The sequence below is a fragment of the Cherax quadricarinatus genome, chromosome 40, assembly GCF_038502225.1.
Source record: "Cherax quadricarinatus isolate ZL_2023a chromosome 40, ASM3850222v1, whole genome shotgun sequence".
Classification (NCBI taxonomy): Eukaryota; Metazoa; Arthropoda; class Malacostraca; order Decapoda; family Parastacidae; genus Cherax; species Cherax quadricarinatus.
This window is the reverse complement of record NC_091331.1, coordinates 26,951,617-26,973,178: the sequence shown is the minus strand read 5'-3', so window position 1 is coordinate 26,973,178 and position 21,562 is coordinate 26,951,617. Positions and strand designations below refer to the sequence as shown.

The following is a 21,562-nucleotide window of genomic DNA, read 5'->3' as shown; positions in this document are numbered from 1 at the left end:
AAATTTCAATTACTCAGATATGGTAAACACGAGGAAATTAAATCTTCATCAGAGTACAAAACAAATTCTGGCCACAAAATAGAGCGAAACACCAACGTCAAAGACGTGGGAGTGATCATGTCGGAGGATCTCACCTTCAAGGACCATAACATTGTATCAATCGCATCTGCTAGAAAAATGACAGGATGGATAATGAGAACCTTCAAAACTAGGGAGGCCAAGCCCATGATGACACTCTTCAGGTCACTTGTTCTATCTAGGCTGGAATATTGCTGCACACTAACAGCACCTTTCAAGGCAGGTGAAATTGCTGACCTAGAAAATGTACAGAGAACCTTCACGGCGCACATAACGGAGATAAAACACCTCAGTTACTGGGAGCGCTTGAGGTTCCTAAACCTGTATTCCCTGGAACGCAGGCGGGAGAGATACATGATTATATACACCTGGAAAATCCTAGAGGGACTAGTACCGAACTTGCACACGAAAATCACTCACTACGAAAGCAAAAGACTTGGCAGACGATGCAACATCCCCCCAATGAAAAGCAGGGGTGTCACTAGCACGTTAAGAGATCATACAATAAGTGTCAGGGGCCCGAGACTGTTCAACTGCCTCCCAGCATACATAAGTGGTTCGGTGGCCTGGTGGCTAAAGCTCCCGCTTCACACACGGAGGGCCCGGGTTCGATTCCCGGCGGGTGGAAACATTTCGACACTTTTCCTTACACCTGTTGTCCTGTTACGTAAGACACATATGCAACAGTTAGGTATCTTTATTATGAAACGTTTCGCCTACACAGTAGGCTTCTTCAGTCGAGTACAGAAAAGTTGATAGAAGCAGAAGATACTTGAAGACGATATAATCAGTCCATCACCCTTAAAGTTTTGAGGTGGTCAGTCCCTCAGACTGAGGGACTGACCACCTCAAAACTTTAAGGGTGATGGACTGATTACATCGTCTTCAAGTATCTTCTGCTTCTATCAACTTTTCTGTACTCGACTGAAGAAGCCTACTGTGTAGGCGAAACGTTTCATAATAAAGATACCTAACTGTTGCATATGTGTCTTACCTAAGAACCTGTCGGTATTTTATACCATTTTAATGTTCAACCTGTTGTCCTGTTCACCTAGTAGCAAATAGGTACCTGGGTGTTAGTCGACTGGTGTGGGTCGCATCCTGGGGGACAAGATTGAGGACCCCAATGGAAATAAGTTAGACAGTCCTCGATGACGCACTGACTTTCTTGGGTTATCCTGGGTGGCTAACCCTCCGGGGTTAAAAATCCGAACGAAATCTTATCTTATCTTACCAACAGACCCCTGGCAGTCTTCAAGCTGGCACTGGACAAGCACCTAAAGGATAGGATAGGATTTCGTTCGGATTTTTAACCCTGGAGGGTTAGCCACCCAGGATAACCCAAGAAAGTCAGTGCGTCATCGAGGACTGTCTAACTTATTTCCATTGGGGTCCTCAATCTTGTCCCCCAGGATGCGACCCACACCAGTCGACTAACACCCAGGTACCTATTTGCTGCTAGGTGAACAGGACAACAGGTGTAAGGAAACGTGTCGAAATGTTTCCACCCGCCGGGAATCGAACCCGGGCCCTCCGTGTGTGAAGCGGGAGCTTTTAGCCACCAGGCCACCGGGCCACCTAAAGTCGGTTCCTGACCAGCCGGGCTGTGGCTAGTACGTTGGTTTGCGTGCAGCCAGCAGCAACAGCCTGGTTGATCAGGCTCTGATCCACCAGGAGGGCTGGTCACAGTCCGGGCCGCGGGGGCGTTGACCCCCGGAACTCTGTCCAGGTAAACTCCAGGTTTTCATTTAGTTAGCTGATGATGGGGTGTATTAGGGAGATAAGATGCTTTTTTAACGGTAGTTGAGTCTGTGGTTGTAGAGTTTCCAGGCAGGGAGTTCTAGATTTTAGACCCTTTTATGTACATCGAATTTTTGTAGAGATTTAGGGGGGGGGGGGAGTCATCCAATTTTCCGCGCGTTCTCAAAAAAAAAATCGAAAAATTATGGAAATTGAGTTATATATACAGAAAAATAGCTTAACTCTTTGGCAACACAATGGTTCCAGAATGAATGTTCTACGACGTTTCTACAAGAAATTATAGTTATTTATATCAGATATGGTGACGGCGATATGGGTAGCACGTCTGCTCACAACCCATATATTTTTTGGAATTTTTTCCTTGTTCTTTATAGTTTTTTCTTGCATTATTCTTTCTAATATAATAACTGACTATGTGGCATCATATAAAAGTAGGCGGAGCTTATCTGTAGAGTGCCAGCCAATCGGGAGCCATCTGGGAACCCTCGGCCATATTCTCGCTCCAGAGAGAGCCAGGAGAAATCACTTCGTTATTACGCTTTTATCAGCTTATATATCAACTCTACGGCTTATTTATCTATCAGAATTGATCTAATATGATATAATAAACACTATAAATAACATACAAACATGTTATATACTCTAGACTGAATAAAATAAGCCTTGATATGGCGAGAGACCATCGCCAATATTTTGATATAAATGAGTTACTCCCCTCCATGTCGTCTTCGAGTAAAAGAAAACGGTGTTTTGAAGAGGATAACTGCATTAGAACATCAGTTTACTAAGAAATACACCCAAACAAACGCGATTTTCGCGATTTTTTTTTTTTTTAGACGGTGGGCCGGCCGGCGTTCCAGGCCAATATCTCGGAAGTAACTTATTCACGTAATGAACCTATTTCTTCCTTTATTACTTAATTAAATGGAATAATATTCACAGAAATTGTGGAATAATGATTTCTCTAATTTCCTTCGGGCAATTTTTGGAAATAGTATTCCAAATACTTTGGGAGTTATGTAGGAGTAAAGGGCAGATTTTTTGCAACATTCCAATAACTAACAAACTTTATTTTTTTGTGAAATAAAGATAAGTTATTTAGAGGAAAATGTCCCTAAGAAAATTCGTATTAGCACTGTTCTCTCGGCACCAGGTGTCCAAACAACCTTCCGTCGTCCCATATAGGAATAAATTGCCCCCCAAAGGCATTTTCAGTAAATCAGTCCTTTTTCAGTCTTTTCTCAGTTGTTGTTTGAGGTATATTTTTGATAAATATTTTCAAGAAAGAGTGAAAACACTTTGTCTTGTGCACCAAAACTGGAGGAAATCGGACTGTAAACAAAAAAAACTATAATTAATTCTCTACTGCTCCCTTAGCTGGACGTGAGGAATGTCACAAAGATTTCTGTGTCTGGTATTGTGTCTATGTGTTCTGTTGCAACTCTCAAGAAATTGTTTTAGTTCAGGGTTAATATTAGAATTTATGGTTCTGTAAATGTAGTTTGCACAGTAGCAGGTGTGACTGTTCTGCACAGTGAGTAAATTTAGGTCTTTCAAGAGTGGGGGGTGTATAGTCTAGCATAGGTTTACCTGGAGAGGGTTTCATGGGTCAACGCCCCCGCGGCCCGGTCTGAGACCAGGCTTCATGGTGGATCAGGGTCTGATCAACCAGGCTGTTACTGCTGGCCGCACGCAAGCTGACGTACGAACCACAGCCCGGTTGGTCAGGTACTGACTTTAGGTGCCTGTCCAGTGCTTTCTTGAGGATAGCCAGGGCTCTATTGGTAATCCTCTTTATGTATGCTGGGAGGCAATTGAACAGTCTTGGGCCCTGGACACTTATTGTGTTGTCTCTCAGTGTACTTGTGGCGCCCCTGCTTTTCATTGGGGGAATGTTGCATCTCCTGCCGAGGTAGAATAATTGATTCAAACGTAGATGTTATGGAACTTCAGGAGGATTTAAACAAACTCTATTCTTGGTCAGAAAAGTGGCAGATGCAGTTCAATGTAGATAAATGCAAGGTTCTGAAGCTTGGGAGTGCCCATAACCCTAGTACTTATAAGTTAAATGATGTAGAACTTAGCCATACAGATTGCGAAAAGGACTTGGGGGTTATGGTGAGCAGCAACCTTAAACCAAGACAGCAATGCCTAAGCGTACGTAATAAGGCAAATAGATTACTGGGATTTATATCAAGAAGTGTAAGCAACAGTAGTCCAGAGGTCATACTGCAGCTTTGTACATCATTAGTAAGGCCTCACCTAGATTACGCAGCTCAGTTCTGGTCTCCATATTACAGAATGGACATAAATTCGTTAGAAAACATTCAGCGTAGGATGACTAAATTAATACATAGCATTAGAAATCTTCCTTATGAAGAAAGATTGAAGACTCTTAAGTTACATTCACTTGTTAGACGAAGAATGAGAGGAGACCTGATCGAAGTGTATAAGTGGAAGATAGGTATTAATAAAGGGAATATTAATAAGGTCTTGAGGATGTCTCTCCAAGAGAGAACCCGCAGTAATGGATTTAAATTAGATAAGTTTAGATTTAGAAAGGGCATAGGAAAGTATTGGTTTGGAAATAGGGTAGTTGATGAGTGGAACAGTCTACCTAGTTGGGTTATTGAGGCTGGGACTTTGGGTAGTTTCAAATTTAGGTTCGATAAGTACATGAGTGGGAGGGGTTGGATTTGAGTGGGACTTTCACATCAGAGCTTATTTCTTGGGTGGCATTGAAAATTGGGTTGGGCAAATGTTTTGTTAGTGGGGTGAATTGTAAAGGACCTGCCTAGTATGGGCCAACAGGCCTCCTGCAGTGTTCCTCCTTTCTTATGTTCTTATATGGAGTGATTTTCGTGTGCAGGTTTGGTACAAATCCCTCCAGGACCTTCCAAGTGTATATTATCATGTATCTCTATCGCCTGTGTTCGATTGAATACAGAGTAAGGACCTTCAACTCTTCCCAATAGTTTAGGTGCCTTATCGCACTTATGTGTGCTGTGAAAGTTCTTTGTACACTCTCCAGGTCTGCAATGTCGCTAGCCTTGAAAGGAGCCATTAGTATACAGCAATATTCTGGCCTAGAGAGCACAATCGATCTGAAGAGAATCATCATGGGCTTGGCATCCCTAGTTTTGAAGATTCTCATTATCCATCCTGTCATTTTCCTAGCGGATGAGGTGGATACATTGTTGTGGTCTTTGAAGGCGAGATCCTCTGATATTGTCACTCCCAGGGCTTATTGTAGGTTTGCATGATAACTTTTACTGCGGCTTTTTGTTGGGTTATTATTGGCTTTAGGTGGCTTACTGCTGTTGATTCCCAGGCACAAATAGCACAGGTGAGGTAGGGATAGATGAGCGAATAGTATAGTGTGAGTAGGGCTGATTATGGTACGTAGTAACTAGTAACATACCTTTGAGAGGATCCCAACTGTTTTGGATACTTTTTTTATGTGTTAGATATGGGTGTTGAATTTCAGGTTGCTGTCAAGGTGCAGGAAGTAGGCAAGGAAGGCCTCCAAACATAAGTGAAAACAATTTGCTTCCGATTCTATAGCGAAGGGAACCTCTGTTTCATTTCAAAGATTTGGGGAATATTTCTTTCCCATACAGAGGAGTGAAGCGCCAAATGTAGTGAGAGCCGTCGCATGCCCTTTAAACCCTCAACAAGGAGATCAGCAGCCGACTTGTGCGTCAGACCTGGTGCTGTGAGCATCTCTTATTCCACTCTCTGCTTAGGTAACAATTTTCCACATTATCTATATAATTTTTTGTTTGTGTCACCTGAGCAGCCAGCTTATTGTGTACCCTATGCTTATCTTGTGATCTGCCAGCTTATTGTGTACCTCATGCTTATCTTGTGAGCTGCCAGCTTATTGTGTACCTCATGCTTATCTTGTGAGCTGCCAGCTTATTGTGTACCTCATGCTTATATTGTGAGCTGCCAGCTTATTGTGTACCTCATGCTTATCTTGTGAGCTGCCAGCTTATTGTGTACCTCATGCTTATCTTGTGAGCTGCCAGCTTATTGTGTACCCTATGTTTATCTTGTGAGCTGCCAGCTTATTGTGTACCTCATGCTTATCTTGTGAGCTGCCAGCTTATTGTGTACCCTATGCTTATCTTGTGAGCTGCCAGCTTATTGTGTACCCTATGCTTATCTTGTGAGCTGCCAGCTTATTGAGTACCCCATGCTTATCTTGTGAGCTGCCAGCTTATTGTGTACCCCATGCTTATCTCGTGATCTGCCAGCTTACTGTGTACCCTATGCTTATCTTGTGAGCTGCCAGCTTATTGTGTACCTCATCCTTATCTTGTGAGCTGCCAGCTCATTGTGCGCTATGCTTATCTTGTGAGCTGCCAGCTTATTGTGTACCCCATGATTATCTTGCGAGCTGCCAGCTTATTGTGTACCCCATGCTTATCTTGTGAGCTGCCAGCTTATTGTGTACCTCATGCTTATGTTGTGAGCTGCCAGCTTATTGTGCACTATGCTTATCTTGTCAGCTGCCAGCTTATTATGTACCTCATGCTTATCTTGTGAGCTGCCAGGTTATTGTGTACCCCATGCTTATCTTGTGAGCTGCCAGCTTATTGTGTACCTCATGCTTATCTTGTGAGCTGCCAGCTTATTGTGTACCTCATGCTTATCTTGTGAGCTGCCAGCTTATTGTGCACTTTGCTTATCTTGTGAGCTGCCAGCTTATTGTGCACTATGCTTATCTTGTGAGCTACCAGCTTATTGTGTACGCTGTGCTTCTCTTGTGATAAGATAAGATTTTGTTCGGATTTTTAACCCCGGAGGGTTAGCCACCCAGGATAACCCAAGAAAGTCAGTGCGTCATCGAGGACTGTCTAACTTATTTCCCTTGGGGTCCTTAATCTTGTCCCCCAGGATGCGACCCACACCAGTCGACTAACACCCAGGTACCTATTTGCTGCTAGGTGAACAGGACAATAGGTGTAAGGAAACGTGTCGGAATTTCCACCCGCCGGGAATCGAATCCGGGCCCTCCGTGTGTGAAGCGGGAGCTTTAGCCACCAGACCACCGGGCCAGTTTATTGTGCACTATGCTTATCTTGTGAGCTGCCAGCTTATTGTGTACCCCATGCTTATCTTGTGAGCTGCCAGCTTATTGTGTACGCTGTGCTTCTCTTGTGAGTTGTAAGCTTATTGTGCACTATGCTTATCTTGTGAGCTGCCAGCTTATTGTGTACCTCATGCTTATCTTGTGAGCTGCCAGCTTATTGTGTACTCTATGCTTATCTTGTGAGCTGCCAGCTTATTGTGTACCCTATGCTTATCTTGTGAGCTGCCAGCTTATTGCGTACCCCATGCTTATCTTGTGAGCTGCCAGCTTATTGTGTACCCCTTACATATCTTGTGAGCTGCCAGCTTATTGTGTACCTCATGCATATCTTGTGAGCTACCAGGTTATTGTGTACCTCATGCTTATCTCGTGATCTGCCAGCTTATTGTGCACTATGCTTATCTTGCGAGCTGCCAGCTTATTGTGCACTATGCTTATCTTGTGAGCTGCCAGCTTATTGTGTACCCCATGCTTATCTTGTGAGCTGCCAGCTTATTGTGTACTCTATGCTTATCTTGTCAGCTGCCAGCTTATCTTGTGAGCTGCCAGCTTATTGCGTACCCCATACTTATCTTGTGAGCTGCCAGCTTATTGTGTACCCCATGCATATCTTGTGAGCTGCCAGCTTATTGTGTACCTCATGCTTATCTTGTGAGCTGCCAGCTTATTGTGTACTCTATGCTTATCTTGTGAGCTGCCAGCTTATTGTGTACCCTATGCTTATCTTGTGAGCTGCCAGCTTATTGCGTACCCCATGCTTATCTTGTGAGCTGCCAGCTTATTGTGTACCCCTTACTTATCTTGTGAGCTGCCAGCTTATTGTGTACCTCATGCATATCTTGTGAGCTCCCAGCTTATTGTGTACCCCATGCTTATCTTGTGAGCTGCCAGCTTATTGTGTACCCCATGCTCATCTCGTGATCTGCCAGCTTATTGTGTACCCTATGCTTATCTTGTGAGCTGCCAGCTTATTGTGTACCTCATGCTTATCTTGTGAGGTGCCAGCTTATTGTGCACTATGCTTATCTTGTTAGCTGCCAGCTTATTGTGCACTATGCTTATCTTGTGAGCTGCCAGCTTATTGTGTACCCTGGGCTTCTCTTGTGAGCTGCCAGCTTATTGTGCACTATGCTTATCTTGTGAGCTGCCAGCTTATTGTGTATCTTGTGCTTCTCTTGTGGGCTGCCAGCTTATTGTGCACTATGCTTATCTTGTGAGCTGCAAGCTTATTGTGTACCCCATTCTTATTTTGTGAGCTGCCAGCTTATTGTGTACCTCACGCTTATCTTGTGAGCTGCCAGCTTACTGTGTACTCTATGCTTATCTTGTGAGCTGCCAGCTTATTGTGTACCCTATGTTTATCTTGTGAGCTGCCAGCTTATTGTGTACCTCATGCTTGTCTTGTGAGCTGCCAGCTTATTATGTACCCCATGCTTATCTTGTGAGCTGCCAGCTTATTGTGTACCCCATGCTTATCTCGTGATCTGCCAGCTTATTGTGTACCCTATGCTTATCTTGTGAGCTGCCAGCTTATTGTGTACCTCATGCTTATCTTGTGAGCTGCCAGCTTATTGTGCACTATGCTTATCTTGTGAGCTGAGAGCTTATTGTGCACTTTGCTTATCTTGTGAGCTGCCAGCTTATTGTGTACCCCATGCATATCTTGTGAGCTGCCAGCTTATTGTGTACCTCATGCTTATCTTGTGAGCTGCCAGCTTATTGTGTACTCTATGCTTATCTTGTGAGCTGCCAGCTTATTGTGTACCCTATGCTTATCTTGTGAGCTGCCAGCTTATTGCGTACCCCATGCTTATCTTGTGAGCTGCCAGCTTATTGTGTACCCCTTACTTATCTTGTGAGCTGCCAGCTTATTGTGTACCTCATGCATATCTTGTGAGCTCCCAGCTTATTGTGTACCCCATGCTTATCTTGTGAGCTGCCAGCTTATTGTGTACCCCATGCTCATCTCGTGATCTGCCAGCTTATTGTGTACCCTATGCTTATCTTGTGAGGTGCCAGCTTATTGTGTACCTCATGCTTATCTTGTGAGGTGCCAGCTTATTGTGCACTATGCTTATCTTGTTAGCTGCCAGCTTATTGTGCACTATGCTTATCTTGTGAGCTGCCAGCTTATTGTGTACCCTGGGCTTCTCTTGTGAGCTGCCAGCTTATTGTGCACTATGCTTATCTTGTGAGCTGCCAGCTTATTGTGTATCTTGTGCTTCTCTTGTGGGCTGCCAGCTTATTGTGCACTATGCTTATCTTGTGAGCTGCTTATCTTGTGGTGGCCCGGTGGCCTGGTGGCTAAAGCTTCCGCTTCACATACGGAGGGCCCGGGTTCGATTCCCGGCGGGTGGAAACATTCGACACGTTTCCTTACACCTGTTGTCCTGTTCACCTAGCAGCAAATAGGTACCTGGGTGTTAGTCGACTGGTGTGGGTCGCATCCTGGGGGACAAGATTAAGGACCCCAATGGAAATAAGTTAGACAGTCCTCGATGACGCACTGACTTTCTTGGATTATCCTGGGTGGCTAACCCTCCGGGGTTAAAAATCCGAACGAAATCTTATCTTATCTTATCTTACCAACAGACCCCTGGCAGTCTTCAAGCTGGCACTGGACAAGCACCTAAAGGATAGGATAGGATTTCGTTCGGATTTTTAACCCTGGAGGGTTAGCCACCCAGGATAACCCAAGAAAGTCAGTGCGTCATCGAGGACTGTCTAACTTATTTCCATTGGGGTCCTTAATCTTGTCCCCCAGGATGCTTATCTTGTGAGCTGCCAGCTTACTGTGTACTCTATGCTTATCTTGTGAGCTGCCAGCTTATTGTGTACCCTATGTTTATCTTGTGAGCTGCCAGCTTATTGTGTACCTCATGCTTGTCTTGTGAGCTGCCAGCTTATTGTGTACCCCATGCTTATCTTGTGAGCTGCCAGCTTATTGTGTACCCCATGCTTATCTCGTGATCTGCCAGCTTATTGTGTACCCTATGCTTATCTTGTGAGCTGCAAGCTTATTGTGTACCCCATTCTTATTTTGTGAGCTGCCAGCTTATTGTGTACCTCACGCTTATCTTGTGAGCTGCCAGCTTACTGTGTACTCTATGCTTATCTTGTGAGCTGCCAGCTTATTGTGTACCCTATGTTTATCTTGTGAACTGCCAGCTTATTGTGTACCTCATCCTTATCTTGTGAGCTGCCAGCTTATTGTGCACTATGCTTATCTTTTGAGCTGCCAGCTTATTGTGCACTATGCTTATCTTGTAAGCTACCAGCTTATTGTGTACCCTGTGCTTCTCTTGTGAGCTGCCAGCTTATTGTGCACTATGCTTATCTTGTGAGCTGCCAGCTTATTGTGTACCCCATGCTTATCTTGTGAGCTGCCAGCTTATTGTGTACCTCATGCTTATCTTGTGAGCTGCCAGCTTATTGTGTACTCTATGCTTATCTTGTGAGCTGCCAGCTTATTGTGTACCCTATGCTTATCTTGTGAGCTGTCAGCTTATTGTGTACCCCATACTTATCTTGTGAGCTTCCAGCTTAATGTGTACCCTATGTTTATCTTGTGAGTTGCCAGCTTATTGTGTACCCCATGCTTATCTCGTGATCTACCAGCTTACTGTGTACCCTATGCTTATCTTGTGAGGTACCAGCTTATTATGTACCTCATGCTTATCTCGTGATCTGCCAGCTTATTGTGTACCCTATGCTTATCTTGTGAGCTGCCAGCTTACTGTGTAGGTCATGCTTAACTTGTGAGCTGCCAGCTTATTGTGTACCCCATGTTTATTTTGTGAGCTGCCAGCTTATTGTGTACCCCATGCTCATCTCGTGATCTGCCAGCTTATTGTGTACCCTATGTTTATCTTGTGAGCTGCCAGCTTACTGTGTACCTCATGCTTAACTTGTGAGCTCCCAGCTTATTGTGTACCCCATGCTTATCTTGTGAGCTGCCAGCTTATTGTGTACCCCATGCTCATCTCGTGATCTGCCAGCTTATTGTGTACCCTATGCTTATCTTGTGAGCTGCCAGCTTATTGTGTACCTCATGCTTATCTTGTGAGGTGCCAGCTTATTTTGCACTATGCTTATCTTGTTAGCTGCCAGCTTATTGTGCACTTTGCTTATCTTGTGAGCTGCCAGCTTATTGTGTACCCTGGGCTTCTCTTGTGAGTTGCCAGCTTATTGTGCACTATGCTTATCTTGTGAGCTGCCCGCTTATTGTGTATCCTGTGCTTCTCTTGTGCGCTGCCAGCTTATTGTGCACTATGCTTATCTTGTGAGCTGCAAGCTTATTGTGTACCCCATGCTTATTTTGTGAGCTGCCAGCTTATTTTGTACCTCACGCTTATCTTGTGAGCTGCCAGCTTACTGTGTACTCTATGCTTATCTTGTGAGCTGCCAGCTTATTGTGTATACTGGGCTTCTCTTGTGAGCTGCCAGCTTATTGTGCACTATGCTTATCTTGTGAGCTGCCAGCTTATTGTGTATCCTGTGCTTCTCTTGTGGGCTGCCAGCTTATTGTGCACTATGCTTATGTTGTGAGCTGCAAGCTTATTGTGTACCCCATGCTTATTTTGTGAGCTGCCAGCTTATTGTGTACCTCATGCTTATCTTGTGAGCTGCCAGCTTATTGTGTACTCTATGCTTATCTTGTGAGCTGCCAGCTTATTGTGTACCCTGTGCTTATCTTGTGAGCTGCCAGCTTATTGTGTACCCCATACATATCTTGTGAGCTGCCAGCTTATTGTGTACCCTATGTTTATCTTGTGAGCTGCCAGCTTATTGTGTACCCCATGCTTATCTCGTGATCTACCAGCTTACTGTGTACCCTATGCTTATCTTGTGAGGTGCCAGCTTATTGTATACCTCATGCTTATCTTGTGAGCTGCCAGCTTATTGTACAATATGGTTATCTTGTGAGCTGCCAGCTTATTGTGTACCCCATGCTTATCTTGTGAGCTGCCAGCTTATTGTGTACCCCATACTTATCTTGTGAGCTGCCAGCTTATTGTGTACCTCATGCATGTCTTGTGAGCTGCCAGCTTATTGTGTACCCCATGCTTATCTCGTGATCTGCCAGCTTATTGTGTACCCCTATGCTTATCTTGTGAGCTGCCAGCTTATTGTGTACCTCATGCTTATCTTGCGAGCTGCCAGCTTATTGTGTACCCCATGCTTATCTTGTGAGCTGCCAGCTTATTGTGTACCCCATGCTTATCTCGTGATCTGCCAGCTTATTGTGCACTATGCTTATCTTGTGAGCTGCCAGCTTATTGTTCACTATGCTTATCTTGTGAGCTTAGTTTAGTTAGTTTAATATGTTTATTATGCAGCCCATACTCATCCTGTGGGCGGTAGTCAAAAGATTACAGAGGTACATAATGGGTCCAGGGACTGGGCCTCAAAGTTTTGATAGATGAGCAAGTTACAGAGGTAATAAATTCAAAATTTACAAAGTTAATGAACTCACAATTTACAAAGATAATGAACTCCAGGTAGGTCTAGTCACAATCATGACAAGTTACAAAGGTATTTACAGATTACAGAGGTACATAATGGGTCCAGGGACTTGGCCCCAAAGTTTTGATGACTGAACTAGGTACAAGGTAATGAGCTCACAAGTTACAAAGGTAATGAATACTGTAAGAATGGTTACTTACGTTTATACATGGCTACAATCATGAACAAATTTTAGAGTAATGAGCAATTCACACTTCCACACCTGGTCACAACTGCAGTGAGTTATTGGTGCAAATATTGATTGTTGAGTCACACACACACACACACACACACACACACACACACACACACACACACACACACACACACACACACACACACACACACACACACATACACAAGAGCTAAGACTCGACCCCTGCAACCACAAATAGGTGAGTACACACACACTTAGCTGCCAGCTTATTGTGTACCCCATGCTTATCTTGTGAGCTGCCAGCTTATTGTGTACCTCATGCTTATCTTGTGAGCTGCCAGCTTATTGTGTACCATATGCTTATATTGTGAGCTGCCAGCTTATTGTGTACCCCATACTTATCTTGTGAGCTGCCAGCTTATTGTGTACCCCATACTTATCTTGTGAGCTGACAGTTTATTGTGTACCCCATGCTTATCTCGTTATCTGCCAGCTTACTGTGTACCCTATGCTTATCTTGTGAGGTGCCAGCTTTTTGTGTACCTCATGCTTATCTTGTGAGCTGCCAGCTTATTGTGCACTATGCTTACGTTGTGAGCTGCCAGCTTATTGTGTACCCCATGCTTATCTTGTGAGCTGCCAGCTTATTGTGTACCCCATGCTTATCTCGTGATCTGCCAGCTTATTGTGTACCCTCTGCTTATCTTGTGAGCTGCCAGCTTATTGTGTACCTCATCCTTATCTTGTGAGCTGCCAGCTTATTGTGCACTATGCTTATCTTTTGAGCTGCCAGCTTATTGTGCTCTATGCTTATCTTGTAAGCTACCAGCTTATTGTGTACCCTGTGCTACTCTTGTGAGCTGCCAGCTTATTGTGCACCATGCTTATCTTGTGAGCTGCCAGCTTATTGTGTACCGCATGCTTATCTTGTGAGCTGCCAGCTTATTGTGTACCTCATGCTTATTTTGTGAGCTGCCAGCTTATTGTGTACTCTATGCTTATCTTGTGAGCTGCCAGCTTATTGTGTACCCTATGCTTATCTTGTGAGCTGCCAGCTTATTGTGTACCCCATACTTATCTTGTGAGCTTCCAGCTTATTGTGTACCCTATGTTTATCTTGTGAGCTGCCAGCTTATTGTGTACCCCATGCTTATCTCGTGATCTACCAGCTTACTGTGTACCCTATGCTTGTCTTGTGAGGTGCCAGCTTATTATGTACCTCATGCTTATCTCGTGATCTGAGAGCTTATTGTGTACCCTATGTTTATCTTGTGAGCTGCCAGCTTACTGTGTACCTCATGCTTAACTTGTGAGCTGCCAGCTTATTGTGTACCCCATGTTTATCTTGTGAGCTGCCAGCTTATTGTGTACCCCATGCTCATCTCGTGATCTGCCAGCTTATTGTGTACCCTATGTTTATCTTGTGAGCTGCCAGCTTACTGTGTACCTCATGCTTAACTTGTGAGCTTCCAGCTTATTGTGTACCCCATGCTTATCTTGTGAGCTGCCAGCTTATTGTGTACCCCATGCTCATCTCGTGATCTGCCAGCTTATTGTGTACCCTATGCTTATCTTGTGAGCTGCCAGCTTATTGTGTACCTCATGCTTATCTTGTGAGGTGCCAGCTTATTGTGCACTATGCTTATCTTGTTAGCTGCCAGCTTATTGTGCACTATGCTTATATTGTGAGCTGCCAGCTTATTGTGTACCCTGGGCTTCTCTTGTGAGCTGCCAGCTTATTGTGCACTATGCTTATCTTGTGAGCTGCAAGCTTATTGTGTACCCCATGCTTATTTTGTGAGCTGCCAGCTTATTGTGTACCTCACGCTTATCTTGTGAGCTGCCAGCTTACTGTGTACTCTATGCTTATCTTGTGAGCTGCCAGCTTATTGTGCACTATGCTTATCTTGTGAGCTGCCAGCTTACTGTGTACCCTGGGCTTCACTTGTGAGCTGCCAGCTTATTGTGCACTATGCTTATCTTGTGAGCTGCCAGCTTATTGTGTATCCTGTGCTTCTCTTGTGGGCTGCCAGCTTATTGTGCACTATGCTTATCTTGTGAGCTGCAAGCTTATTGTGTACCCCATGCTTATTTTCTGAGCTGCCAGCTTATTGTGTACCTCATGCTTATCTTGTGAGCTGCCAGCTTATTGTGTACTCTATGCTTATCTTGTGAGCTGCCAGCTTATTGTGTACCCTGTGCTTATCTTGTGAGCTGTCAGCTTATTGTGTACCCCATACTTATCTTATGAGCTGCCAGCTTATTGTGTACCCTATGTTTATCTTGTGAGCTGCCAGCTTATTGTGTACCCCATGCTTATCTCGTGATCTACCAGCTTACTGTGTACCCTATGCTTATCTTGTGAGGTGCCAGCTTATTGTATACCTCATGCTTATCTTGTGAGCTGCCAGCTTATTGTACACTATGGTTATCTTGTGAGCTGCCAGCTTATTGTGTACCCCATGCTTATCTTGTGAGCTGCCAGCTTATTGTGTACCCCATGCTTATCTTGTGAGCTGCCAGCTTATTGTGTACCCCATGCTTATCTCGTGATCTGCCAGCGTATTGTGCACTATGCCTATCTTGTGAGCTGCCAGCTTATTGTTCACTATGCTTATCTTGTGAGCTTAGTTTAGTTAGTTTAATATGTTTATTATGCAGCCCATACCCATCCTGTGGGCGGTAGTCAAAAGATTACAGAGGTACATAATGGGTCCAGGGACTGGGCCTCAAAGTTTTGATAGATGAGCAAGTTACAGAGGTAATAAATTTAAAATTTACAAAGTTAATGAACTCACAATTTACAAAGATAATGAACTCCAGGTAGGTCTAGTCACAATCATGACAAGTTACAAAGGTATTTACAGATTACAGAGGCAACATGGGTTTAGAACAGGTCGCTCCTGTCTGTCTCAACTATTGGACCACTACGACAAGGTCCTAAATGCACTAGAAGACAAAAAGAATGCAGATGTAATATATACAGACTTTGCAAAAGCCTTCGACAAGTGTGACCATGGCGTAATAGCGCACAAAATGCGTGCTAAAGGAATAACAGGAAAAGTCGGTCGATGGATCTATAATTTCCTCACTAACAGAACACAGAGAGTAGTCGTCAACAGAGTCAAGTCCGAGGCAGCTACGGTGAAAAGCTCTGTTCCACAAGGCACAGTACTCGCTCCCATCTTGTTCCTCATCCTTATATCCGACATAGACAAGGATGTCAGCCACAGCACCGTGTCTTCCTTTGCAGATGACACCCGAATCTGCATGACAGTGTCTTCCATTGCAGACACTGCAAAGCTCCAGGCAGACATCAACCAAATCTTTCAGTGGGTTGCAGAAAACAATATGAAGTTCAACGGTGAGAAATTTCAATTACTCAGATATGGTAAACATGAGGAAATTAAATCTTCATCAGAGTACAAAACAAATTCTGGCCACAAAATAGAGCGAAACACCAACGTCAAAGACCTGGGAGTGATCATGTCGGAGGATCTCACCTTCAAGGACCATAACATTGTATCAATCGCATCTGCTAGAAAAATGACAGGATGGATAATGAGAACCTTCAAAACTAGGGAGGCCAAGCCCATGATGACACTCTTCAGGTCACTTGTTCTATCTAGGCTGGAATATTGCTGCACACTAACAGCACCTTTCAAGGCAGGTGAAATTGCCGACCAAGAAAATGTACAGAGAACTTTCACGGCGCACATAACGGAGATAAAACACCTCAATTATTGGGAGCGCTTGAGGTTCCTAAACCTGTATTCCCTGGAATGCAGGAGGGAGAGATACATGATTATATACACCTGGAAAATCCTAGAGGGACTAGTACCGAACTTGCACACGAAAATCACTCACTACGAAAGCAAGAGACTTGGCAGACGGTGCACCATCCCCCCAATGAAAAGCAGGGGTGTCACTAGCACGTTAAGAGACCATACAATAAGTGTCAGGGGCCTGAGACTGTTCAACTGCCTCCCAGCACACATAAGGGGGATTACCAACAGACCCCTGGCAGTCTTCAAGCTGGCACTGGACAAGCACCTAAAGTCAGTTCCGGATCAGCCGGGCTGTGGCTCGTACGTTGGTTTGCGTGCAGCCAGCAGCAACAGCCTGGTTGATCAGGCTCTGATCCACCAGGAGGCCTGGTCACAGACCGGGCCGCGGGGGCGTTGACCCCCGGAACTCTCTCCAGGTAAACTCCAGGTACATAATGGGTCCATGGACTGGGCCCCAAAGTTTTGATGGCTGAACTAGGTACAAGGTAATGAACTCACAAGTTACAAAGGTAATGAATACTGTAAGAATGGTTACTTACGTTTATACATGGATACATTCATGAACAAATTTTAGAGTAATGAGCAATTCACACTTCCACACCCGGTCACAACTGCAGTGAGTTATTGGTGCAAATATTGATTGTTGAGTCACACACACACACATACACATACACAGGAGCTAAGACTCGACCCCTGCAACCACAAATAGGTGAGTACACACACACTTAGCTGCCAGCTTATTGTGTACCCCATGCTTATCTTGTGAGCTGCCAGCTTATTGTGTACCTCATGCTTATCTTGTGAGCTGCCAGCTTATTGTGTACTCTATGCTTATCTTGTGAGCTGCCAGCTTATTGTGTACCATATGCTTATCTTGTGAGCTGCCAGCTTATTGTGTACCCCATACTTATCTTGTGAGCTGCCAGCTTATTGTGTACCCCATACTTATCTTGTGAGCTGACAGTTTATTGTGTACCCCATGCTTATCTCGTTATCTGCCAGCTTACTGTGTACCCTATGCTTATCTTGTGAGCTGCCAGCTTATTGTGTACCTCATGCTTATCTTGTGAGCTGCCAGCTTATTGTGCACTATGCTTATCTTGTGAGCTGCCAGCTTATTGTGTACCCCATGCTTATCTTGTGAGCTGCCAGCTTATTGTTTACCCCATGCTTGTCTTGTGAGCTGCCAGCTTATTGTGTACCTCATGCTTATCTCGTGATCTGCCAGCTTATTGTGTACCCTATGCTTATCTTGTGAGCTGCCAGCTTATTGTGTACCTCATGCTTATCTTGTGAGCTGCCAGCTTATTGTGCACTATGCTTATCTTGTTAGCTGCCAGCTTATTGTGCACTATGCTTATCTTGTGAGCTGCCAGCTTATTGTGTACCCTGTTCTTCTCTTGTGAGCTGACAGCTTATTGTGCACTATGCTTATCTTGTGAGCTGCCAGCTTATTGTGTACCCTGTGCTTCTCTTGTGAGCTGCCAGCTTATTGTGCACTATGCTTATTTTGTGAGCTGCCAGCTTATTGTGTACCCCATGCTTATCTTGTGAGCTGTCAGCTTATTGTGTACCTCATGCTTATCTTGTGAGCTGCCAGCTTATTGTGTACTCTATGCTTATCTTGTGAGCTGCCTGCTTATTGTGTACCTCATGCGTATCTTGTGAGCTGCCAGCTTATTGTGTACCCCATGCTTATCTTGTGAGCTGCCAGCTTATTGTGTACTATGCTTATTTTGTGAGCTGCCAGCTTATTGTGTACCCCATGCTTATCTTGTGAGCTGTCCAGCTCATATTGTGTAGCTTATTGTGTACCCTTATGTGAGCTTATCTCATGCGTGTGAGCTGCCAGCTTATTGTGTACCCCAGCTTATCTTGTGAGCTGCCAGCTTATTGTGTACCTCATGCTTAGCTGCCAGCTTATTGTGTACCCCATGCTTATCTTGTGAGCTGCCAGCTTATTGTGTACCCCATGCTTATCTCGTGATCTGCCAGCTTATTGTGTACCCTATGCTTATCTTGTGAGCTGCCAGCTTATTGTGTACCTCATGCTTATTTTGTGAGCTGCCAGCTTACTGTGCACTATGCTTATATTGTGAGCTGCCAGCTTACTGTGCACTATGCTTATCTTGTGAGCTGCCAGCTTACTGTGCACTATGCTTATCTTGTGAGCTGCCAGCTTACTGTGCACTATGCTTATCTTGTGAGCTGCCAGCTTATTGTGTACCCTGTGCTTCTCTTGTGAGCTGCCAGCTTATTGTGTACCCTATGCTTATCTTGTGAGCTGCCAGCTTATTGTGTACCTCATGCTTATGTTTTGAGCTGCCAGCTTATTGTGTACCCTACCTGGAGTTTACCTGGAGTGTTTCGTGGGTCAACGCCCCCGTGGCCCGGTCTGAGACCAGGCTTCATGGTGGATTAAGGTCTGATCAACCAAGGTGTTACTGCTGGCCGTACACAAGCTGACGTACGAACCACAGCCCGGTTGGTCAGGTACTGACTAGGTGCCTGTCCAGTGCCTTCTTAAAGACAGCCAGGGCTCTATTGGTAATCCCCCTTATGTATGCTGGGAGGCAGTTGAACAGTCTTCGCCCCCGGACACTTATTGTGTTGTCTCTAAGTGTACTTCTGACGCCCCTGCTTTTCATCGGGGAAATGTTGCATCTCCTGTCGAGTCTTTTGCTTTCATGTGGAGTGATTTTCGTGTGCAGGTTTGGTACTAATCCCTCCAGGACTTTCCAAGTGTATCTCTCTCGCCTGCATTCAAGGGAATACAGATCAAGGACCTTCAACTGTTCCCAGTAGTTTAGGTGCCTTATCGCACTTATGTGTGCTGTGAAAATTCTATGTACACTCTCCAGGTCTGCAATGTTGCCAGCCTTGAAGGGGGCCTGGAGTTTACCTAGAGAGAGTTCTAGGGGTCAATGCCCCTACGGCCCAGTCTGTGACCAGGCCTCCTGGTGGATCAGAGCCTGATCAACCAGGCTGTTACTGCTGGCTGCACGCAAGGGGCCGTTAGTGTACAGCAGTATTCCAGCCTAGTGAGCACAAGCGATTTGAAGAGAATCATCATGGGCTTGGCGTCTCCTATGCTTATCTTGTGAGCTGCTAGATTACTGTACTTCCTATGCTTGTGAGCTACCAGCTTATTGTGCACACTGTGCTTATGTTGTGAGCTGCCAGCTTGTGCACCCTGTGCTTATTTTATGAGCAGCCAGCCTATTATGCACCTCATGATCATCTTATGAGCTGCCAGCTTTTTGTGTACCCTATGCTTATCTTTTGAGCTACCAGCTTATTGTGTACCCTCTGTTTGTCTTTTTAGTGTTTACCTAGAGACCTGTAGAGGGTTTCGTGGGTCAAAGCCCCTGCGGCCCGGTCTGAGACCAGGCCTCATGGTGGATCAGGGCCGCACACAAGCTGACGTATGAACGTGCTAGATTATTGTGCACCTTATGCTTATTTAGTTAGCTGCCAGCTTATTGTGCACCCTATGCTTATCTTGTGAGCTGCCAGCTTATTGTGCACTCTATGCTTGTGAGCTGCTAGCTTAATGTGCACCTTAGGATGTTTGGACAAGTATATAGGTAATGCACATTTGTCAAATAGTGTAGTATCTAATAAACACAATGAATTTGGTGTTGACTATGTATTGAGCTAGAATGAACTAAAGCGCAATTAGGTATAAACTAATAATATAAAATTACAAATTAAAAATAGCACCAGACTATCACTTGTAATTGTATTAAGGCTAACGTAAGTTGTTTACACGAACTAAAGTATAACTAGATACAGTATAAACTGATAAGATAAAATTACAAATTAAAGTAGTAAAGGTATTATAAAATAGAAAAATGGCAATGATATGGTTGTAATATGATAGTAAGATGGTACACAAGATAATAAAAAAGTTGGAGTTGAATATACAAGCTTGAAAATTTGGCAACAATAGGTTAAGAAAAGTACAAAATAAAATTGGGTAATAAAGTTTAAAATAAAATAGGGCAATAATAAAAAGTTTAAAATAGAATTGGGTAATAAAGTCTAAAATAAAATAGGGCATTAATAGAAAGTTTAAAATAAGATTGGGCCATAAAGTATGAAATAAAATTGGGCAAGAAAAGTATAAAATTTGGTAATAAAGTCTAAAATAAAATAGGCCAATAATAAAAAGTTTAAAATAGTGTAATTCAAATTCAAATTCAAAGTTTATTCTCTATAAGGATTACAATGCTGAGTTTACAGAATTTGGTTATTGTGTGGTTTACATGTAGTAAAATAATAATTACAGAGTGTACCACTAGAACGCCTTGCATGGCTAGGCATTTCGGGCAGACTTAGTTTAATTCTCAATTTTAAAATATTACAAATTATGAGGTAAGTTGGTATTATGGCTAAGTGATTAAATACTAGTTTGTGAGTTTAGCAATGTGAATGCTTTTGTTTTGGCACAGTACATAGTTTCAGTATTGGAGTATCACAGGATTCATTATTTTAAGATTGAGATTAATATTTCTGTTTATGGTCAAATGGGTGAGTGAGTGTAAGTGTGAACCACCAGGTGGTATTCGTGTAGTTAGTTGACGGGGTGTATCAGGGAGATAAGATGTTTTCTAATGGTAGTTTTGAAGGTGATGAATGTGTCTGCAGTTCTAGAGTTCTCAGGTAGGGTGTTCCAGATTTTAGGGCTTTTGACATACATTGAATTTTTGTAAAGGTTTAGTCGGACACGGGGAATGTCGTAGAGATGTTTGTGTCTGGTGTTATGCCTGTGGGTTCTGTCACAACTATCAAGAAAGCATTTTAGGTCAAGGTTGCTATTGGAGTTTAAGGTCCTGTAGATGTAGATTGCACAGTAGTAAGTGTGGATGTACTAAACAGGGAGTAAGTTTAGATCTATGAAGAGCGGGGGGGTGTGTTGCCAGGGATGGGATTTAGTGATTATTCTTACTGCGGCTTTTTGTTGGGTTAATATTGGCTTTAGGTGTGTTGCTGCAGTTGATCCCCAAGCACAAATAGCATAGGTGAGGTATGGATAAATAAGTGAGTGGTATAGTGTGAGAAGGGCATTTTGCGGCACGTAGTATCGTATCTTGGAGAGAATCCCAGCCGTTTTGGATACTTTTTTGGTTATGTGTTGGATATGGGTACTGAAAGTCAGGTTGTTGTCAAGGT

General features: G+C 43.9%; 1 protein-coding gene across 1 annotated transcript in view; it reads left to right on the top strand.

Moving 5' to 3' along the window:
• Nucleotides 1-5,505: 5,505 nt before the first annotated feature.
• Nucleotides 5,506-21,562, top strand: part of Csas (CMP-sialic acid synthase) — a 174,442-nt gene continuing 158,385 nt past the window's right edge. The window contains exon 1 of the mRNA XM_053774710.2: nucleotides 5,506-5,585. The gene's annotated coding sequence lies outside the window, so the exon portion shown is untranslated. The remainder of the gene's footprint in view (nucleotides 5,586-21,562) is intronic.